Source organism: Orcinus orca, chromosome 5 (assembly GCF_937001465.1).
Source record: "Orcinus orca chromosome 5, mOrcOrc1.1, whole genome shotgun sequence".
NCBI lineage: Eukaryota > Metazoa > Chordata > Mammalia > Artiodactyla > Delphinidae > Orcinus > Orcinus orca.
Window position 1 is genome coordinate 25,848,855 of NC_064563.1, and position 13,945 is coordinate 25,862,799.

Genomic DNA, 13,945 nt, shown 5'->3' on the forward strand with positions numbered 1-13,945 from the left:
GTCAGTCTTGAAGATGAAAGGCCCACCGTCAGTAATAATTCGCAGTCACTTACATGTCAAAGCATTATAAAGCATGTGAGATTGGGTAGTTTTATAGAAAGAAGGAAATGAAGAAGGATAAGGAAGTAATGTTTGGTCTTTAATTGGGTACTTTTGCTTTCAAGTAAACTCAACTGCCAGTTGTCACATAAGCAGAATGTGTCTCCCATATGCCAGGAACACATCTGTTTTGATATTGGCGCATAAACACTCAGATTCCTTCCACAAACATTTGCTGCATCACCACTGTGTGCCAAGCACTGTGCTTGGTACAAGGAATAAAAGGGCAGATAATATATGAACCTGCCTTTAAGTGCTTCATTATCAAGTCTGTTGAGGAGGATAAAGATGTGCAGTGAGCAATTAATTATCCACAGTGTGATAAGTACTGAGATAGAAATGTCTATATAGGTTGTTTGGGGAGAATTCAATAGGGCCTCCTCCCATGGTTAGGCCTGGGAAGGTGAAGAGAAAGTTTCCAGAGATGATAGCCCAATCTGGAGCTTGAAATACAAATAGAAGTTAATTAGGTAAAGATGTGGGATCCAGTGGGGGATGAGAAGGTAGCAGGAAGGGCATTTGAAGCCAAGGTTGTATCATGGACAAAAGCTCTGAAGCAGTTTACTGGAGCACTTTAAATAGTTCTATGTGGCTAGTGAATGGGGTAAGGCTGAAGTTAGTGGAATATAGTATGTGATGAGACTGCACACACAGCCAGAGACCAGCTTATTGAAGGACTTTCATACCTTGTGAAGAAGTTTAGACTTTAACCTAAAGGTAATGGGGAGTGGCTCTAACAACAGAAATTTATTGTGTTACACTTCTAGACGGTAGAAGTCTGAGATCAAGGTATAGGTAGGATTAGTTCCTTCTGAGGGTTCTGAGGGAGAATCTGTTCTATTCCTTGTTTTTACCTTCTGGTGGTTTTCTGACAATCTTTGGTGTTCTTTGGCTTGTAGACACATTATCCTAATCTCTGCCTTCATGTTCACCTGGCATTCTCCTTGTGAGCATGTCTGTCTCTAAATTTACCCTTTTTATAAGGATACCAACCATACTAGAATAGGGACCCACCATACTCCAGTATGACCTCATCTCAACTTAACTAATTACATTTTCAAGGACCCTATTTCCAAATAAGGTCAGATCCGGAGGTACTGGGGGTTAGGAATTCAACATGTGAATTTAGAACGACATCACTCAGCCCATAACAGGAAGTCATTGAAGTGTCTTAGGTAGAGTAATTTTCGGATAATTGAAGTTCCATTTTAGAAATATCAACTGACAGACAAGAAGAGCATGGATCAAATGGCACTTGTATCAACTAGCTTGTGCTGTATAACAAGCAACCCCAGTGGCATTTAACAGTAAACACTTATTTATCGTGCATCTGCAGGGCTTAGCTCTTTTGATCTGGGTTGATCTGGGTGGCTCTACTTGTCTCAACTAGGATGATTCACTGTCTGTGGGTTTGGTGGGGCTCTATGCTAGAGTGGGCTTGTCTGGAGCACCTTAACCAGTGCCCCGTGTCTGTCATTTTTCTCCTGGCAGAAGAACAAACCCCCGTGTGCCAGTTCATTTCAAGCTTCTGCTTGCATCACATTTCCTAAACATCCTATAGGTAAAGAAAATCACATGGCTGAGCCCAGGGTCAAGGGGCTGAGAAGGTCACTAGCTCACAGTGGGAGAGCACTGTAAAGTTACATGACAAGGAACATGGATATAGAAAATTATGAAGACTAGAACCAAATTATTGCAATCTATCCCAAAATGCAAATGGAGGTAGATAGGCTCCTATAATAAGCCCAGTGATGCTGAGAACATCTGATGTTGGGGCAGTGGGAGTGGAAAAAACCCAAAAAGACATCTAAGCAAACCTGTGATTGGCTAGGCATTCCTAAACAATTTTCGAAGACTTACCTTAAAGCTCTGTAAAATGGCTATTGTTTTCATCCTTCTCTCTTTGTCATGTCCCAAGCTCAGCTGGACCTGAGCCCATCTCCTACCTACCCAGCAGGGACTCTGCAAGGTCACCCTTATCTCTGTTCATCAGAGGACACAGAAGATGCAATTACAGACATTTTAAGGAGCCCCACTTTTAAAAAATGAACCAAAAAACTGATACCAGTACCTAGAAACTTCCGATACATATTCTCCTAGGATCCTTTTAATTATGGAGACTACTAGCATTCTCTAGAACTTAAAGGGAAATATCTTGGGCTGGTTTTTCCTGACCTCATATGGTTCTCTGAGCATTTGTATTCTGAAAGGCTGAACTCTGTTTAGAGACTTGCACTTTTAAGTCACGCTATCTAGACTACTCAGCAGAACTTCAAAGATAACTCATCTCATGGCGAGACAGCAGCCCAGCACCTAGGGGAGACAAAGCCAAAATCAGTGCCCCACAGCCTTCTGTTCTCCTCTGAATGGCTTGACAAGCACTCCCTGATGGGCTGCCAGCATCCATTTTTACAGCAGTCTCCTTTAGGGAAGGAGATTTTTACAAGTTCATTCCTTAACATCCAGATAATTGCATCCCTCCAGTTTTGCTCTTCCCATCGCCTTCTTTCCTGGGTGTCTGGTTCATAGTAGGAGCTTAATGAATGCTAATTCCCTTCCCTTCCCTTCTCATACCTTTCTCACTTTTTTTCTTTCAGGATCTCTCATTTTCTATTTATTTTTTCTCGCGATATATGCATACATAGCAATTGTGCATATTTATACATGAATATATATGCATACATCTACACATATATTCACCACTCTAGCATATAGAGTCCGAGGTCACCATTTGAAAAAAACAATGAGATCAAGTACTTTAATGAACTTCACAGATCAAAAGCCCTTGGCCACATCTGCACCAATGTAGCAAGCAAAGTTTAAACTCCATGTGGGAAACCAATTATAAATTGTAAAGAAAAGCTGAGGCAGGTATTATAGAGATTGCCACTGTTTCCTTTTGAAATGGACAAAGGTTTAGAAAGTATTATATGACAACACATGGTTACAGAATACATTATCTTCCTCTGCATCTCCCTGAGTTGTGTTCATTGTCAGTGGGAGAAATCGCCTCTTTGCCTCTGTCCCCAGGACTGTTTAATGGGAGTGAAGGAAGTCAATTAGTGAAGTGTAGGAAAAAATCAATGAAAATCAACTTTGTGTTATAAAATCCTTAGTTATGGGCTTCCCTGGTGGCGCAGTGGTTGAGAATCGGCCTGCCAATGCAGGGGACACAGGTTCGAGCCCTGGTCTGGGAAGATCCCACATGCCGCGGAGCAGCTTAGCCCCTGCTCCACAACTACTGAGCAATGAGAAGCCCGCGCACCGCAACGAAGAGTAGCCCCCGCTCACCGCAACTAGAGAAATCCTGTGTGCAGCAAGGAAGGCCCAACTCAACCAAAAATAAATAAATAAATAAATGTATATATTAAAAAAAAATCCTTAGGTAATATGATTTACAAAAGAATTTTATTCCTGGACTGTGCCTAGATCAGCTAATGAAATGGCTATGTCTGGATACAAAGACTTTTGAGAATTAATATATCCTTTGTAGCTTCAAGAATTAGAGTCCTTTTTTAAACTGCAGATTTACATTAAAATATGTCTTGTAACTGATAATGACCATCTAGATGCCGGTGAATTGATTTTCACTCCAATCCATGAAGAAACATGTAGCATCGCTGTGTGTTAGGCACAAAGCAGCATAATAGAGACGTTCTTGTGCTGTTACCCACCATGAGGACTTCTATTTTCATAGCAAAGCCCTCTAGTAAAGAGTATATGAACATACGTGGCAACCCTTTCCCTGGACTCAAAGCCGTTTGCTTACTTTAGGGTGTGCACATCTAGCTCTAGAGACAGACAAATACTGCAAGCCCTGACTCTTGACCTAGAAACTGAGAACCATTAGAGATACTCGAGATGGACATCAGCACACGACAGTCTGTGAGCCTAGAGGTCTCACCCTGAAGCGTCCAGAAGACCGCATACCAACCTCCTGACCCCACTCACACATGTCCAGGCCTGCCTCCCAACCCCTTCCTCCCTCATGCCCTCACCCGCTAGGCAGGCCTGGGAGCTGATAATCTGGGCCAGATTCCAGGGTGTTTCCATCAGCTGTCTCTTCCTGGCCTGAAGCTAACTTGCAAAACCATGTACTTCTCTACCATCCTTTTTTTTTTTTTTAAAGATTAAAGGGTATCCTTTAATTTTTTCTCCAAGGTTTTGGGTATTTTTTTTTAAATTTATTTTATTCAAGTATATTTGATTTACAACGTTGTGTTAATTTCTGCTGTACCGCACAGTGATTCAGTAATACATATATGTACATTTTTTCATATTCTTTTCCATTATGGTTTATCACAGATCTACCATCCCTTTTAATTAGAATTTCTCCTTCCCTTCCTGCAGTTTCCACCTAAAAATTACTTCTACAGATACACATGGGTGTACAATGTTAATTTAAATAATTAACATCTATTATGCATTAACGTGTACAAAGTACTTATTTAATTTTTACTTACTTCTCTACCTAAGTGGTAGCTCTTCTTATTATCACTGATTACCTTCATTCATTCATCTAACATTTTGTGAGAGCCTATTTTGTGCCAGCCGCTCTTCAAGGTGCTGGGATACAAGAGTGAATCAAAAAGAATTGCTAGTAGAGGAGTTTGGAGTAATCAAAATAAATAAGCAAAACATACAGCGCATTCACGTTAAGTTATAAGGCCAATGATAAAGCAAGGAAGGGAGGAAAGAGTGTGTGTATATGGGAAGGCAGGGTTGCTACTTTAAACAGCGTGGCCAAGGAAGGCCTCAAAAAGAAGGTGATCCTTGAAAGAAAGAAAAGAGGGAGCTATGTGGACATTTGGGGCAGAGCTACCCAGAAATTGGGAACCACGTACACAATGGCACCCTGGAAAAAGGTGACCATTGTGGCTGAGGTGGAGTGTACCAGGGGAGAGCATGAAAGACAATATCAGAGCAGTGACAAGGGACGGGTCCTGGAAAGCCTGAACAAGGTGGGAAAACACCAGAGGCTTTTAAGTTCAGGCATGGCATGATACGATTTAAATTTTAAAAGGAGGGAGGTGTCATGTATTAGCTGGAGAAGATTGCAAGATAGCACATTTGAGGGACAATCGACAACCAAGTGCTGATTTGTTACATTTGAGATGTGTATTAGTCCACAAAGCAAAGCTGTTGATAGCCAGTTGGACAAAGAATTCTGGAGTTCAGGAGCGAAGTTTAGGCTACAAGTATAATTTTAGAAGTCACCAGGATAGAGATGATATTGAAAACATGAGGCTGGATGAGATCTCTAAGGAAATACTAGAGGAGAGATCCAAGAACCAAGCCTTGAGGCACTCCAATGGTGATAAGAAGAGTCAGGAACCAGCAAAGGAGACCTAGAGGGAGAAGCCAGTAGGGAGAAGGAAAACCAAGAAAGTATGGTATCCTGAGAGTCAGATGAAGAGTCTCCAAAGGAGCATGATGAATGGTGCCAAATACTGCTGAAAGGTCAAGTAATGTGAAGAACATGAACATCATTGATGACACTGATAAGAACCCTGGAGTGTCAGGGTAAAAGCCTGAATGTAATGGGTTCAAGAGAGAATGGAAGGAAAGAAATTGGAAACTGTGTGTATAGACGAGTCTTTCAAAGGATGGGGAGCAAAGAAATGAGATGATAGCTGGAGGGAAAAGTGAGACCGAAAGACAAATCGTTTTATTTATTTATTTATATTTATTTTTTTGCGGTACACGGGCCTCTCACTGTTGTGGCCTCTCCTGTTGCAGAGCACAGGCTCCGGACGCGCAGGCTCAGCGGCCATGGCTCACGGGCCCAGCCGCTCCACGGCATGTGGGATCTTCCTGGACCGGGGCACGAACCCGTGTCCCCTGCATTGGCAGGCGGACTCTCAACCACTGCGCCACCAGGGAGGCCCCGTTTTATTTTTAAGATGGGAGAAATAACAGTACTTTTGTATGCTGATGGGAATAATACAGAGTAGAAGACCGTGTGTTAGAGGGTTTGCCAAGACTTATGAGTGGCAGAGGGAAATTTTTAACTTAGATTTTTTGACTTGTAGTTCAAACTATTTTGCTTTTTACTATTCTTTGATTAGTAAATGGGTTTAGTAGCAACTGGGGGGCTTAGCATCATTTATTCAGTAAACCTTGAGTGGATGGAGTGGATGGATAGATGAATGAGTGAGTGAATGAATGAATGTTTGGCTATCTTTATTATCCTTTCAGCTACTTAGTCATTTATCTTATATTTAATTCTGTCATCTTTGAAAGTCTTTCAGTGCATTTTAATTTTTTTATTAAAATATAGATCGAGATGGACATAGATGTTTTCGTGCATTTATTTTTGAAAAGCCAGATTCTTTGCCTAGCATTTATCGGCAAACAATGACATCTTCATTACAGCACATTCTTTCCAGATGCTTATTTTATTTCCATTCCCTCCAGATGATATTTTGAGTGTTTATCACCATTGAATGGAAAAGCAGCAATGCAAATCCAAATTTAAATTTCCAATAAAAAAAAAAGACAATGGGAGCCAAATTAGATGTGCTGTGCATGAGTCTGTAAAAAAAAAAATTCAAGAAAAAGAACAAGAATGTGGGGAAATCCAGGTGATATGGTGAAAAGAACACTTAAGCGAGAGTCCGGAAAGCTAGTTTGCTCATTATCTCTACAACTAATGGTGGGGCCTTGGATAATTAATTTAACACCTGTGAGCTTCAGTTTTCTCATTTGTGAAATGAATGATTGAACTATATGACTGGGTTTTGAGGAGGATGCTGTAAACCTAATAATTCTCTGACTTGACATAGAGCATAAAACACGCATCTGGTTCCCTCTTCCAGACTGGAATGGGCAGGGATCACTTGATTACAGTGCAATGCATAAAGATGAGAGAAGCAGTCAAAGTTTGCCATTGCTCTTGTTGACAAATTGTTGGGCAGACCATTTTAATAAGCTGTCAAGTCAAATCCAAGGATGAAGCTGTAGAACATCAAAGTCCTTGATTTATCCTGGAGTGAAAAGTTTCACTGACGGCTGGGTACTTTTTCCTGGAAAAATTCTCTGTTCCTACCTGAGTGATTGTAATGGGTTCTTCAAAGACTGCCTGCTTCCTTGGGGTGGAGAGAACAAAGCTTACATTGCTACCACTCAGTGTCAGGGTCTGACTGAAGGGCTTCCCAGCTTTTCATTTCAAGCATGGTCTGAGTGTGGACTAAGCACCACCTGGTTGCATGGCAGACACCATGCTAGAATCCAGGGAGACAAAGGCAAAAAAAAGGCAACCAGGGGACTGAATTGCTCCCTGGAGGCAATGTGATTGTGGGTTGGGAGTTTTAGAGATGGCTATAAAGATAATTAGGAGATTATCATGCAGATTTCATAGGAAATGAAAACAAAGAGAAAAGAGTATGCAAAAGCAGAAAACTAAGAATGATCTTGACAAGTCCTAGAGACAAAGAGATAGCGCACTCTGCCTGGAGCTCAGGTTCCCTTGGGGAAGTAGATAGGGGTGGGTTTGGGCTGCTGGTGTAGGTTGTGGAGCAGGAAAGGGAAAGGTGTGGGAGCAGGTTGAGGATTAAAATGGAGAGGTGAGTTCAGGTGGACATTTTAGTGTCTCATTGTGCTACGTTTAGGAGAACTATATTCTTTTTTTTTTTTTTTTTTGCGGTACGCGGGCCTCTCACTGTTGTGGCCTCTCCCGTTGCGGAGCACAGGCTCCGGACGCGCAGGCCCAGCGGCCATGGCTCAAGGGCCCAGCCGCTCCGCGGCATGTGGGATCTTCCCGGACGAGGGCACGAACCCGTGTCCCCTGCATCGGCAGGCGGACTCTCAACCACTGCGCCACCAGGGAAGCCCAGGAGAACTATATTCTATAAGGCTCATACTTGCTTAAGGCTTTTAGACATAGAGATGATGATAATAATCAGATTTGTGCCTTACAAAGATAATGAAGGTAGGATCATGAAGAAAATGACATCAACCCATGATATAAATCTCCCTGCTCACCACACTTCCTTTTGATAAATGCTTACATATGCAACGTCTAAATTTATCTTAACCTTCTGTGGCTCTAGGTATACTTTTGTCCTGTCTGATCTCTTAGGATGTTGTGGTCTATATGAAAAGTTTATGGAAATTTACCATTTAGTTTTGTCTTGAACTTAGGAGTTGCTGAATTAATAAATAAATAAATGAATGAGTGAATGAATTATGACCTTTAACATTCCAAGATAAAAAATAGAGAGGGGAAACAATGTATGCTAATTAATAGTTTTATTTAATTCTGATATGATGCATTAATTTAAATGTAATGAGTTGGATGTACAAAGCAAATGTCTAGGGTAATCTTGAGATATTGAAAGAAAGATCAAGTATAATTCCATTGCTTGTTTCCTGCAGTGTGCCTCTGCCTTATTGATTTGCATTACAGTGGTTTTTGATTATGGTTTTGTGCAATTTTTCTCCATCACTTTTAACAAAAGCAAGCTCGTTTCATCCCAGTTACCTGTTCTGAGGCACAGAGTAGAGAGAAAGTCGGGGGCAACAATGCCCCTGTCTCCCTGGCTTCTGAGAAGTAAGATCAAAGATATCTTCATAAAGCATAGAATTGCCATTTTTAAAAAACTCTAATTACATTTCTTTTGTCAAGATTTCTACCACTTTTCTTCTTCCCTTCATTCAAAGTACGTTTAAAAATACCATCCTAGAAGGGTTGAATTCATAAATGATGGCAAAGTGCTTAAATTTCTCCTTAGCTAAGCTGGTGATTCTTTCCAGTGAAACTCATTATATTGTATAAAGGACATTTAGTAGTTCAGCTAATAAGTGTTTTCTTTTAAATGCTAATGAGAGTGGAGCTCCCACATAATGGCAAGAACACACTGTACTTTCGGTGCCCAGAAAGAATTATTGTCTGTGAACCCCTAGTTAAGAAGCCATATGCCACAACCAACCTGGATTAGAGTAGGGGCCACAAATGACCCTTAGGTGCCCTCCGTAGTAGGTATCTCCTATATGCCAGGTACTAGGGCCCAGGGAGAAATAAAGCCAAGGAAGACATGAGATGTGCTTTCCCTTGAAAATTTTTCACGTAAGTTTTCTTGTCTGATAAAGTTGTAACATAAAGGTACCGTAACTTCTTGATTAAATTTTAGCTACTCTTTTAACCACACATCTGTGTTTGTTTATCATAGTATATAATTGCAGTTGAGAATTTTAAGTCATAAAATCTAGGTGAGAATATAAAGATAAACTTTTAAACCCAGAATTATATTGGAGGAAACTGAAGCCCAAGGAAGTTCGATGGCCTGAGGGGTAGAGTCAGTTCTGCAACCCAGGGGCCAACCTGGGCATAGACCAATGCTCAAGGGATATGCCCTGCAAGCTAAAAATACCCAATACCCACCTCCAAAAAGCAACCTTTGGTGTATTACTTATCTATTGCTGTGTAATGAATTACCCTAAAATGTATCAGTTAAAACAACAAACTTGTACTATTTTGTATTGTTTTTGAGGGATCAGAGCCTAGGAGCATCAGCTTAGCTGGGTAGTTCTAGCTCAGGGTCTCACATGAGGTTGCAGACAAGCCGTTGGCCATGGCTGCAGTATCTGAAGACTCAACTGGGCCTGGAGGATCCACTCCAACATAGCTCACTCACATAGCCATTGGCAGAAAGCCTCAGTTCTTCACCATGTGCCTTCCATAGGGCTGCTTGGGTGTCCTCATGGTGTGAAAGTAACTTTCCCCCAGAGCAAGAAGAAAGCAGCAATGCTCTTTATTAACTACTCTCTGAAGTCACACACTGTCACTTCTGCCATATTCCGTTTGCTAGAAGCAAGTCACTAAGACCAGTCCACACTCAGTGGGAGGGGAATTAAGCTCCCCCTCTTGGAAGGAGGAGTTTCAAGAATTGTGAATATATTTTAAAACTACCATGGAGCCTGAAGCCATTTTGGGAAGTGATTTTTTGATTATGGTTTCAATTTCTTATATGATTGAATACTTAGGTTTTCTACTTCCTCAGTCAACTTTACTTTCCTAGTAAACCATCTATTCTCTCCAGCTTTTCAAAAATTTTAATAACAACAATTGTTGAACACTATTACCTGGCATTATAAATATATATTTCACATAAATTATTCCAATTAAAATTCACCAAAAAATTCAGGAGGTAAATAATAATATTAGTCATATTTTACAAGCCTTAGAGAAGTTAAAAAGGTCACCCAAAGGATAGAGCTGTGCACCATAACCCATTATTATTTTAATGTCTTTTTCGTATATTTGATTGTAGACTTTTCCAGTAGACAGTGATGTGTATGTATTTTCTCCCTTCTTTAATTTATGAAACTGCATATTATACTGATCATTTTAAGAAATAGCACTTGGATTTGTTTATCTATTCTACTACCATGTTCTCTAATTCATTCCTTTCTCCTTTTATCACTGTCATTTTCTTCCTCTCCTTGGGCTTCGCTTCTTCCTCCCTGTCCCCTTTGTAGATGACAATGAACCCAAGTAACCCTGTCCTTGCCGACCAACACTCCTCCCTTTTCTCTTCTTTTCCTTTCTCAGCCTTAACACTAACCAGAGACGGCCTTGATAGGTAGAACCAAGAATGACTTTTCTTTTTCCACCAAAGTATCGATGCTGTCACATCTCCTATCCTATTCACCTGTGACAGATATTTTATTCCATTTTGCTGCTGTTGTTTTCCTCTTTCTTCAGGATTCATCAGTTCTATATCTGAGTCACCTGCCAGGACTGTCTATCTCTACCCAATAGGCAACATTTTGGGGATCCATATTAACTCACCATGACATTTCTTGCCAACAAGATTCAAAGCCTTCTCTTAATTTTTGTCTTATCTTAACCCTAAGAAAGTATACTTACCTCATTCAGCATTTTCTAAATTTAATTTTTTAACTACGTTTTCCCCAAAATAATGGCTTTGTATTCTTTACCACTATGTAGAGCTTCAGTTTCTCAGAGAGATGGTCCTCTCTCTCTCTCTTTCTCTTGCCCTTTGTCTCAATTTTTTCTCTCATTTCTTTCACCTTTAGAAAACAAGAAAAAAAATCATTATTAATGCTTAAGTATTAACATATAAATATATATGATCCATGTCCTTCTATGTATGAGTCTGATTCACTGCTTAATGGGAAAAATTTATCTCAATAGGTTTTAAGAGATCAGCTGGCCTGGTCCCCATTTTGATGACATTCAAGACAGATGGTTGCTCATTATTACCTTAAAATTTCTAAGGATGGCAATGACATAACCCCCTTGAACAGCCCATTATAGTTTTATCACCCTGCTTGACAGGTGCAGGTATGAAGGGCTTCAGTCTCATAATGGCATTTTGGGATGATAAATGGAAATTACTGTAATCTTTCTACTCATTTTAATTAAATTTGATTGATGCAGCACAGAAAACATCAAGGCTGGATGCATGCACCAGAGCGTGTGTTTGTTAAAGAATCTGCCAAATTTAAGGATGCCATTTCCTTGAAGGTCTTGAAAGATGCAGCAAATGGATTTAATAAAATGTTAAGTCTTTGTGCAATTCCTTCAGAAGAGAAATTGAATTGCTTCTGGAGGCACAGCTCAAAAATCCAAAAAATCTCATCAGTGGAGAGATGATACAGAACTCCAAATTACCCGAAAGGAAAATCTAATAAATGAGAATAAGACTTTGGTTTTAGGAAAGTCACTTAATGCAATTGTTCTGGGTTGCATTGAGAAAGAACTTGATTGGAGTCAGCAGTGACCGATCTGTTCTTGAGGGAGAAGAGAATGTCCCTTATTATGGACTGCTTTAGCAGTGAACACCCAAACAGCAAACTATTCCTGATGTATTTTTCCATTGGTTCCAAGATGTTAAAAATTATGCTTGAAAACATACTTCTTTTCCCTTTTCGTACTGTGCCTTGTTCCATTCCAATTAAATTTTCAAGGACAAACTAGAGGGGCAAAGATGCCTGATGGAAAAATAAAGGAATTCTTCTGTTGAGAAAGAATGTCTAATCTTTTCTGACATTATAGGTAACTGAATTTACACAACTCTTCTGTTCCCCAGAGATCTGTGAAAATGTGGTCCTTGGGACTCAGATCTGGAAAAAATGTTATTTTGGGTTTCTAGGACAATGACTTCAGACCTCAGCACTAGTCATCCTCTGACTTGCTTTTCTTGTCTAAAGATGCTGCTCTGATGATAGCACAGGGACCTACAACATAGGGCCGAGGTAGATCTCTTGGCCAACTAGAAACAGACAGGCAGAGAAGGGCTCCAGGTAGCACGTGGGATGAGATGAGAACAAGCTGAGTTGCACTATCATGAGTTCTGACACAGCAGGTTTCTGGAGAGTTACTGTGAAGTTCTATGAGCAGCCTCTGGGTTCTTTCCTAGGGTCACAAGGCGAACTATATCTCAACTGTTTATTCCTTCTGCAGGTGTTCCCAATGGTGGTTTGTAGGCTAGTGTGATAATGATTCAATTTTATGACACTGCCTGTACTCAGTTCTGGCATAAATTAATGATTTACACCACCCTCTTAGGGAAAACACCACCATTCTTCCCCTTTGTGCTAATCTGTTGTTTGGTTTTTGGCTTGCTTTTATAGTACCAAGTGGGGGCAGGTAGTCTACAGGGGTCTTTTGCTTCATCCAAGTTTATTAGAGACAAAAGAGTTTGAAACCATCTAACCTTCCAGGGAAAAGTAGTCTGATTTTAAAGGAACATTTCTGGCTTGTTTGGCCCTACTGAATGTTTCATGTAATGGCTGGACTGTTGCTAGGACTCAGATACACTGGCCTGTGGAATAAAGCACCATTCCTTAAGGGTCTTCCCTATGTTCTGGGCAAACAAGTACCTTATTAAAGGCTCTAGAATGTTTCCAGGCACTAATACAGGCATCTAGCCCTAGTTCCTGATTTGTCCAAGGTCCAGACAACCCAAGGGAAGGAGCTTGAATTTTATCCCTGATTGGGCTTCAGGCATGTAGTGATATATGTATGAGGAAGGGGTTAATGACAGAAGCCAGACACAGAGAGGAATAACCAAACCCTTAAGTGGGAAATTCCTATAAATGAGAAGGGGTCTAGTAGAGCCTGAGGGTCAGCATCTTTTTGTGGGACTTTGTGAGAATGGACGTGGCCCTCCTAACCCACCCACCTGCTGGCCTGCCTATACTCTGAGGACAAGAGCACTAATTGGTAAAATGGGGAGAGGGGGAGGCAGCATTGTGTCCCTGCTGGGGCCCTCCTCTCTTCCCAGAATGCTGGCTGGTAAACTAGAAAGAATTTAAGTGGGTGTCCAAATACCTCTACTAAGGGACCATCTCTAAAAGAACTGGACACAAGGAAATGAAGTTGGAGGGAGAGATAAGCGGCAAAGACCAGGAGGCAGGCAGAAATAGAGCTTCAGGTGCTGGTGGCAAAAATAACAGGGGCCCCCAGGAACGGGGCTGTCCTAGAATTGCAGGCAGCAGGCAGCTGCAGTGCAGGCGGCATGGAGAGCACAGTCAGCAGCTCGGAGTACAGCGAGAGTAGGTGGGCGCAGGTAGCGTGGCTGTGGCTGAGCCGCGCAAGCACGTGGGCAGCTGGAGCTGAGGCGTGGCGAGTTCCAGACTCTGGTCATGCGTGCCACCCCCGCTCCCTCCTCCTGAAAGCCCTCAGAGCAGGCGTTCTCAACCCTGGACTCTGTTAGAATGACTGAGGAGCTTTCACAAATCCCAGATGCCTAGGAACTCTGATTTAGTTACTCTATGGTAGAGGGCTTTGGGCTGCAATATGTATTTTTTAACTCTACCTAAGTGATTCTAATGAGTGACCAAACCTGGGACTCTAGAAAGACACTGGACAGGGAAG

General features: G+C 41.2%; 1 protein-coding gene across 10 annotated transcripts in view; it reads left to right on the forward strand.

The window, feature by feature from the left end:
* SLC9A9 (solute carrier family 9 member A9) overlaps window positions 1–13,945 on the forward strand; it is a 656,685-nt gene that overhangs the window by 394,775 nt on the left and 247,965 nt on the right. The window lies entirely within an intron of this gene.